Source organism: Vombatus ursinus, unplaced genomic scaffold (assembly GCF_900497805.2).
Source record: "Vombatus ursinus unplaced genomic scaffold, bare-nosed wombat genome assembly UNPS02014801.1, whole genome shotgun sequence".
NCBI classification, from domain to species: domain Eukaryota; kingdom Metazoa; phylum Chordata; class Mammalia; order Diprotodontia; family Vombatidae; genus Vombatus; species Vombatus ursinus.
In genome coordinates this window covers 5,019,505-5,029,075 of record NW_020954579.1, presented here as the reverse complement: position 1 = coordinate 5,029,075, position 9,571 = coordinate 5,019,505, and the positions used below count along the sequence as shown (strand labels likewise).

At 41.6% G+C, this 9,571-nt stretch overlaps 1 long non-coding RNA gene across 1 annotated transcript; it reads right to left on the bottom strand.

The window, feature by feature from the left end:
- Positions 1–1,608: 1,608 nt before the first annotated feature.
- On the bottom strand, positions 1,609–8,776 carry LOC114050730. Its single transcript, XR_003570071.1, has 3 exons — positions 8,655–8,776; positions 2,361–2,576; positions 1,609–1,938 (listed from the first exon to the last, which is right to left on the bottom strand). It is a non-coding gene; the product is annotated as an uncharacterized LOC114050730 (long non-coding RNA).
- Positions 8,777–9,571: the final 795 nt, after the last annotated feature.

The window sequence follows — 9,571 nt, the reverse complement described above, 5'->3', positions numbered from 1 at the left end:
AGGTAGGGAAAGGGAAATAGAAAGCAACCATTCTTGATCATGGATAATCCACAGAAGTGGACAAGGAAGAGCAGCAACATCATCCCTTTCCTACCTCTCTTATTCAATCCCCCAACATGTTCATTGGTTCCAATGTCTTTTGCCACAAGTCACCACCTGCTCCCTCCCCTCCCAAGGTAAACTTTAATCAGAGTCATCTTCATTATCTAGAACTAGAAAAGTCAGACATCATCTGTCTCAGTCCCACGATGCCTTCCCTCAGAAACTCATTTGAAACCAAAGGAAAATAAGCCAGATTTCCTTAAGCCTGGAACAGTTAGTGTGCTGTTGCTCAGGCATGAAGTTAGATTGGTGTAGACAATGCTGATGCAAGGCTGTGTCCCTGCCTGAAGGTCAGTATTGATACAAGAAATTTGGGAGAAGACAAGCAGTCTTCTAGATGACACCTCTGATACCTGACTCTCTTTAGGACCAATTCTACACATGGGCAGAGGGTAGGGGTGGGTGTGTGTGTGGGGAGAAAGAGAGCAACACACACACACACACACACACTTTGGAAGCTGCAGACATATAGCAGAAGCTAACTCCTCAATGTGTCTCTGATTTCTAGTCTGCCTCCCTTAGAGACTTCAAAGAATTGTTTCTTGGGTAAGAACGGACCTCTTTAATGAAATACCTTGCTTCTAGCAAGAGTTCATTTATTCTGTATTTTCTGGTATTCTCTAATCTGTGTAACTTTTCCAGGCTCTGGTATCTTCTTCGATAAATGGGTTTAGTCACTCTTTGCTATTTGTGAATCACTGTGATGGTCTTTTACATAACCATGGTTTGGTAGGAAGGAATCAAACTGATAAGCGAAAGCTAAAAAAGTGCTAGCAGCTAGGCAAGTGACATTTGTTCTCAAAACTATGCCAGAAGGTCAGCAATATGGTGAGGGTGGGGGGAGAGATATAATTCTAGTCCAGTAACTTTTCAGAAACTGGAGAATCCAACAGTCAATCTTGTGACCTTTGCCTCCTTTTCTGTAGACAAGAATCATAATCTAGACACTATGAGGGAAGCAGGCAAGATATCTATCAATGCCTTCCACGAACCTCATTAAGGCAACTCATGTGGACATAGATGGGCAGCACCCACATATTACAGGGAATTTGGTATACATTCTACATATAACCACTGACTTTTGGTCCCTTTCCTGGCAAACTACCCTACCTGATTGTGTATTCCCAGAGTATCTTCTCAGTTCATCTGCCTTCTTTATTGACCAAGGATGTATTTTAATACTTCATCAATGAGAATTTTCTCTATTGTTCTGCTAATTGATTGATTGATTTTTCATAGCCATGACTAAGGATTTCTTTGTCCTATAGTTTTTAAATCCCAAAATGGATCTATTTCACACTGCTGTAAGCCACAAGTTGGTGAGTTCCACATTATCCTCCTACTGATTTCTGAGTCCATTCCAAATTCCTTTAACAAATTTCTCTAACAATTGGTCTCTTCCAAATTTTCCTGACCACTGATTGATATCAGATTGCCCTGCCCACTGATTAATTGATCCACACACAAAGTCCTTTTTACCAAATTATTTATTCTAGCCTACCCTCTTACCAACTGGCTCTGTTTTTATCTATACCATTCTTTATTGTTTGTCTTACTGATTGCCTTATTTACTCTGTATTTTCCTCTTTTTATTCCTGTAGCCTATTCCTCCTTCTTTACACCCTCAGCCCTCAGTACAGCAATGGAGATGGTTCTTGAAGAAGTGAAGGGCCATCTTGTACTGGATCTCTACCTCAGAATTGAACTGGAATTAGCTATAGGATTTCTTCAAGGGAGAATTCTCTGATCCAGGTGCCAGGTCTTGGAGCTGGTGATGAACCATCACATCTGAACAAGATTCTACTTGAAAACTCCCCATACCGTCAACAAAAAATCCTACAAGGAAGAGAAAATAGAGATTAGAGCTGAAGAGTTTCGGACTAAAGGTCAAAATAGCCAGTAGTGTCACCCCCTATAGGCAAGAGTCCTATTTTGGGAGATCCAGGTGAAGAACAAGACAGTCCTGATCTTAGGGCTTTCTGGTCCGATGAGCATCACAATGCAGAGATGTAGAAAGAGAGAAAAATGCAGACTCTCCAGGTTAAAAGCTCTAGATCTCAGGGTTAAGAAGTAAAAGAGAAATTCAGGACTGAAGGCTGGGGAGGGTTCTATTGGAGGGCATGGAAACAGATTCTGGAGACTCTTGAAGTGGGACAAAATAAGGAGGCAGACAAGCTCTTCAGTTTCAGGTGGAGGTTTGGAAACATGGTTTAAAAAATGGTGTGTTCTCTGAAATACAGGCTAATTTTTAACCTTACCTGAATGTACTACTCTCTGCAGCCTAGGATCAAAACCAATCCCATGGAAGCTTCTCTGTGTGAGCCAAGAAGAAACTGGAATACCACTTGTTATCACACAATTGGGGAAGCCATTCAAGTCCTGGAAGGATCCTACTCGCATGTGAATGCAGCTACCATCTTCACCTTCGGCCAACAGCAGCTTGAACAGGAATGAATTCCCAGCCACACTGCCACCTACCAACCCAAGATGGTGAAGAACAGAAAAATGGGCATTAAGGAACTCAATGGGCTCAGCACTCATCTTTCCTCTCCCTGGGAAATCTTTCAGAAATAATTCATATAATTATTATCATGATGATTCTCTTGGTCTACCCATCCACTCGGCTCAAGGACTCTCAGATTCTTAAACTCCACAATAGCTGGCCCCCCACCTCCCGTCTCTTCCATGCTCTACTTTCTCTATTCAACAAGGCTCAGCAATACAGTAATCCAAGACAACTCTGAAGCACTTATGGTGAAAAAATGCTGTTCATTCCCAGAGAATTGACAGTGTCTGAATACAGATTGAAGCATACTTTTTTAAACTTTATTTTTCTTGAGGGTTTTTATTTCAGTCTATGTTTTCATTCACAATATGACTATTACGGAAATGTTTTGCACGACTACACATGTTTGACCTTTATCAACCTGTTTGCCTTCTTGTTGAGGGAGGGGGAAGAGGGAGGAATGGAGAGAATTTGGAACTCAAAGTTTTAAAAACAAATGTCAAAAATTGTTTTATATGTAACTGGGGGAGGGGATACTAAATAAATTGAAAGAAAACAAACAAAAAAAAACAAGGTAAGAACATTTCAATCATTTCTACTATTGTTACTATGTTCAGACTACTGTTCAACGTACTACAGCTCTGATTTCTGAGATCACTTTTGGGACTGTTCTAGATAGCTAGGTGGCACAGTAGGTAGAGTGCTAGATCTGGAGTTAGGAAGACAAGTTCAAATCTAGCCTCAGACACTTACTAGCTGTGTGACCCTAGGCAAGTCACCTAATTTCTGTCTACCTCAGTTTCCTCAACTGTAAAATGGGGGTTATTATAGCATCTCCCTCACAGAGTTGTTTTGAGGATCAAATATGATAATATTTATAATATGCTTAGTGTCTGGCACATAGTAGAAAAAATTCTTATTCCTTTCCATATTTTACAATGCTGACTGTAGAACAATGGGTTCAGGGATTTAACCTATTTTTGACAGAGTTTAGAGCAGGGGTGGGAAACCTGTGACCTTGAGACCACATGTGATCCTCTAGGTCCTCACAAGTGGACAAAGTTTGGATTCAGTCAAAGGGCTGCACATGAGGACCTAGAGGGCCACATGTGGCCTCAAGGCCACAGGTTCCCCACCCCTGGTTTAGTGCATTTTTAGTGCATTGCAAGTGTCTGATAGGGACAGAGGACAGTTCTCTCCACCCACAACACTTATGCCAGGAATCAGAGAGTTTATATATATATATAATATGTATATATATATATATATATACACACAAATATGTGTGTGTGTGTGTGTGTGTGTGTGTGTGTGTGTGTATCCTATCCCTCTAACATAATCCCTGCCCTCTCCAGGTGACAGAAAACCCAGTCCAAAGGGGAATGCCACTGGGTCTTAGAAATCCCAAGGCTAAATGGAGCCATCATGAGGAAATGGGTACTAGAGGTCAGAGGCTGGCACTTGAGATAAAAATTAGAGCAATTTGAGTGTAGTAGGCAGGAGTAAAGCTCTGGTTAAGGAGGACAGTGAGGACAAAGGGAGTGGGTAAGAAGGCAACAGATAATGCAGAAGAAAGGAACCATGGGCAAATCCAAAGGTGAAAACTGAGTTACAGGGAAACAAGCCAATGGGATGCAAAGCTTAGAATATCAAGGGAGTCAGGCAATCTGACTGCCTGACTCATGGTTCATCTAGAAAGACTCATATCAGGAATGCTAGTGTTTACGTTCCCTTAATCCTCACCCCTTCCCATCCTACTAAAGTATTGCAGTTGTGGTACCATTGGACAAGAAAAGTGCCAATACTCCCTAGGAAGGTGAAATAGCTCAAGGGCAACAGAATAGAGAATAGCACTTGAGGAAGGGAATGTTCCACCATAAGGTGGAGTGTGGGGTCTTAAGTGGGAGTGAGGAAAGGGCATAAAAGACAAATATTGCCACCTGGGCAATCCTGCCTCTGGCCCTTGCTCTGATACTTAATAGCTGGCAAGTGATTTAACCTGAGTCTCAGTTCCCTCATCTGTAAAATGGGGATAAACCTATTGAAGCTACCTCAAAAGATCGTGAGGTTGAAATGACAAGGTGTTTTGCAAGCTATAAACTGCTATCTGCCCATTATTATTAATAACAATAATAATCAACAATAATTCATAAAGTACCTACTATGTAACAGGCACTATCCTAGGCAAGAGACTGATCCTACCCTCAAGGAACTTGTGTTCTACTGAGTAAAGGGAAATAAAACATATTCACAAATAATTAGCTACAGGATATGTATTAACTACATGTAGCACAGGTGATCAAAGAAATTCCTAATTCTGAGGCCAAAATTTGAATCAAGCCACCAGGCAACTGAGACGAAAGTCAAGGATTCCTACAGAGGGATGGATTTAATCCAAATCACTGCATCTAGAATGACGGAAGCAACAGCATTCAGACTACAAAGGAACAGAACCAAACAGCGCCTGATGATCTTATCTATTGTCAAAGAATGAGCAGAATTTTGCCCAAGCACAAAGTCCCAGAAGCCAAGACTGGCAATATGAGTAAACAGAAGAAAATGCTAAGCCCAGCAAAGAATACTCTAGGTTTAAAGAGGCCCAGGAGGTAAACACAGAAGAGAATAACTTTAAGACAAGGTAAAGTAGAATCTCATAAAAAATGTTTTGGCCACAAGGATTATGAGAATAGTCAGAAGAAATGAAGTAAGAGATAAAAATAATAAAGTTAGCATTGAAGTAAAAACTCTGGCCTCAGACACTTACTAGCTATGTGATCCTGGGCAAGTCACTTAACCCTGTTTGGTCAGTTTCTTCATCTGTAAAAATGAGCTAAAGAAAGAAATGGCAAACCAATCTAGTATCTTTGCCAACACAAACAAACAAACAAACAAATGGGATCATAAAGAGTTGTTCATGACTAAAAAATGACTAACCAATAACAATAACAAGCTCTGAAGGAAAAGGTTCTTCAGAACTCTGCTATTACCATCTAGGACACCACCATCTACCTAGTGGCCCATGTTTGAAACCTTTCTGTTACCCTGGATTCCTCATTCTTCTTATCCTCCACTCATATCCAATCAGTCACCGGATTTAGTTGTCTGCATCTCCATGTCTCTCATCTAAGTAACCTTTTCTACATTCACACAGACTTTGCTTCAGTCCATCATTGCCTCTGCCTTGGATTATAGCCATAGGTTTTTCTAATTAGTCTCCCTGACTAAAGCTTCCCCCCACTGCAATTCATCCTTCACACACATGTCAAAGCGATTTTCCTAAAGCTCAGGTCTGACCATGTCACCCCCTTCTCAATAAACTCAGTGGCTCCCTATTGCCTCTGGGATAAAATAGAAACTTCTCTGTTTGGCATTTAAAGTTCTTTACCACCTCATCCCACCCTGTCTTTCCAGTTTTCTTACACACTATTTCCCACTATGTATTATATAGTCTAGCCATTTGGGCCTACTTGGTCTTCCTATAATGTCTCCATCTCCCATCTCTATGTCTCTGTACTGACTGTCTTTTATATCTAGAATACTTTCCATCTCCCATCTCTATGTCTCTGTACTGACTGTCTTTTATATCTAGAATACTTTTCTTCCTCATCTCTGCCTTTTAGAATCCCTGGTTTCCTTCAAGATTGAACTTGAGCCTTACCATCTCTAGGAGGTTTTTCTCTTCCCACATCTAGCTGTCTGTGCCTTCCTCTCTAAGGTTACCTTTCTCTCTCTCTCTCTCTCTCTCTCTCTCTCTCTCTCTCTCTCTCTTTCTCCCTCCCTCCCCCATTTACTTGCCCTCCCTCCCTAACTCCCTCTCTCTCTGCCTTTCTCTCCTTCTCTCTATCTCTCCCTCTCTGTCTCTCTCCATTTCTCTCTCTTTGTCTCTCCATTTCTCTCTCCACTTCTCTCTATTTGTATCTCTTTTATCTCTATCTCTTTCTCTCTATATCTCTCTGTCTATCTCTATCTCTTTCTATCTATTTATATCTCTACCTCTGTCTCTATATCTATCTATACATATATACATACATAGATATGTAGTCACAGACATACACACACATGTCAAATATACATATTCTCTTCCCTCTCTCATTCAAATATAAACTCCTTTACCCCTAAAATTTGGCACAGTACCTGGCACACCGTAAGCACTTCATAACTACTTGCTGATAATTGATCATAGTCCTTGTGCCTTTGCTGCTTCTTCTTGTTGGTTGTTAGACCCAATATTAAAATGCCAGCACTTGGTCTCTACAGATTTTTTCCCTGCCTTCTCTGTCTAGGCTACTCTGTTTTGTCCCTTCTGGGTCCATTTAGTGGTGTTCCACCCATCCCCTGCCCAAGAGGAGGAGATGAGAAGAGTGAGTAGAAAGACTGCTGAACTTGGAGCCAAAGGGACCCAGGTTCAAAATCCTAGCTCTGCCTCTTCTTGCCTTGTGTAGTGAGCAACATGACCTTGGGCACCTTTTCAAGTCGTTATTTCCTCATCTATAAAATGAGGAGGTTGGACTAAGTGACCTTTAAGGTCTTTTCCATCTCTATGATCCTAAGCAGAATAAAGATGAAATGTGTCCCTGCTACCTGCCATCTACAGCTGGAAGGAAATCATCCCCATTCCTATTTTTCACATAAGCATTCTCTCCTTGGCTCTTCTTTTAAAAAATCTTCTCTGGGGTAGATAGGTGGCACAGTGGATAGAATACCAGCCCTGGAGTCAGGAGGAACCTGAGTTCAAATCCGGCCCCAGACACGTAACACTCAATAGCTGTTTGACCCTGGGCAAGTCACTTAACCCCAGTTACCTCACCAAAAAAAAAAAATCTTCTCCCCCTCCCTCTTTATTATGGGGACAAATCAGTATTCATCAACCCTACACATTTATTAAGCACCTGCTATGTGCCAGGTACTAGGGATACAAATAAGAATAAAACTATCCCAACTCTCAAGGAGTTTACATCTTAACATTCATGTATTTCATGTATTCATCCATTTCATGTGTTTATTTATTTAAGGACCTAAGGGGACCTCTAGTGACTAACTCCTGCATTTTATTTTGTATTATTTCTCAAATGGTTTGTCTTGATAAGTAATCTTTCAATCAGTCTGGAAGCTCCTTATGGGCAGAGGTCATGTCTTATACGGCTTGGCCCAAGAGGATTCAGATGGAAGTTATGGAAGAATTAAATTCCTCAGATTGGTTCCTGTCCATGTTTTTACATGTGTCATTTTGCTCATATCTAAACTAAGCCTTCTCTGCTACTTTCCCCACTGACTGAAATTCTTTTCATCTTTCAATACCCAGCTCAAATTCCACCTCTTCCATGAAGGCTTTCATGATCTCCATCCTCCTTTTCCCCAACAAGATGGTGAATTGTTTACACGGTGTTTTTAGCTCTGCAAAAGCACTTTCCTCACAATAATCCTGTGAAGTTGGTAGAACAAGGACCATTAGCCCAAATTTTCAGAGGAGCAAACAGGCTCAGAAAGGTTGAAACAATTTTCCCATGGGCACACAGCTAGTGTCAGAGGTAGGACTCAAAGTCAGATCACCTGACCCCAGGTCAGGATCATAGACATGGAACTGTCCCTCACCCTTGCCACTATATGCCCTAGTGTGCCACACCACCATCTGACTGAATGAAGAGGAATGTGTGTCAAGTAAGTGCTCACTAAATATTTGTTACAAATCAGAAAGGAAGGAAGGAAGGAAAGAAGGAGGAAGGGAGGAAGAAAGGAATGAGGGAGGGAAGGAGAGAGGGAGGAAGGAAAGGAAGGAGAGAAGAAGGAAGAAGGAAAGGACAGAGAAAAGGAGGAAGGAAAGAAGGAAGGAAGGAGGGAAGGAGGAAAGGAGGAAGAAAGGAAGGAAGAAGTAAAGGATGGAGGAAAGGAGGAAAGGAGGAAGGAAGGAAAGAAAGGAGAAAAGAAGAAGGAAAAGAGGGAGGTAAGGAAAGAAGGAAGGGAGGAAAGAAGAAAGGGAAGGATGGAGGGAGGAAGGAAGGAAAGTTTGAGAGGCTGGGGTAGGAATAAAGGAGAAAGTTTCTCTTACCACATCCAACTCTATTTTTTCCAGAACATCCACCAGAACCTCAATCTTCCTTTCTTCAGTGAAAAGAAAGTCCTCATCCACCCACAGCAACTACTTGGTAGTAACCTGAGGTGGGGCCAGATTTTTTTCAGCAAACCAGCCCTGGCAATGGGAACAGCAGAGTAAATAATAAGAGAAAGCTAAGCAATAGAATCATTCTCAGCCTGTTGCCACAAAGAAGAGAGGAAACTATTTTTGCTGCCAGGTCAAGTTGGAGGGGGGAGGGGGTTGAATTTATTCTTTGTCTTCTTTCAGCTCAGTCTCTAACCTAGAGAGCTGCTAATGCCCCTCATGTGCAGCCATTCACCTTGCTGGCTCCAGAGTCATCAGGCTTTTGCCAGGACTGCTGGGCTGGGGAATGCCATTACTCATTCACCCATGTAGTGTCTCTTTCCCTTTCTTTACTTCAGCTGCAAAACAGATATGTCTTTTCTGCCTCTACTGACCCCTTCACTCCAGCTGCTTCTTTCTTTCAAACCTCCCATCTCAGAAGGCTACCCACCAATATGAGTCCTTGTCTTGTGATTCTACCACTCTGCAATCAGATAGAATCCAAACAATTTGAGAGGCAGTGTGGTAAAGTGGAAAGACCACTTGCAAAGACTTAGAGACTGACCAATGTAGATAACCAGCCAGGATTCCGGAGACTCAAGCATGCTACCCACCTCCCGACAGAAAGGCAATGGACTCAAGATGCAGGAAGAGATGTTTTTGGAGATGGCCAATACAGGAATTTGTTTTGCTTAATTATGCATATTTATTACAAAGGTTTGGTTTGGTTTCCAGTGGGGTGGGGATGAGAAGGAAAGAAAATAAGTATTTGTTAATTGAAAAAAGTTTTTAAAAAAAGAAAGCTCATTGGCTTTGGAGTCAATGGA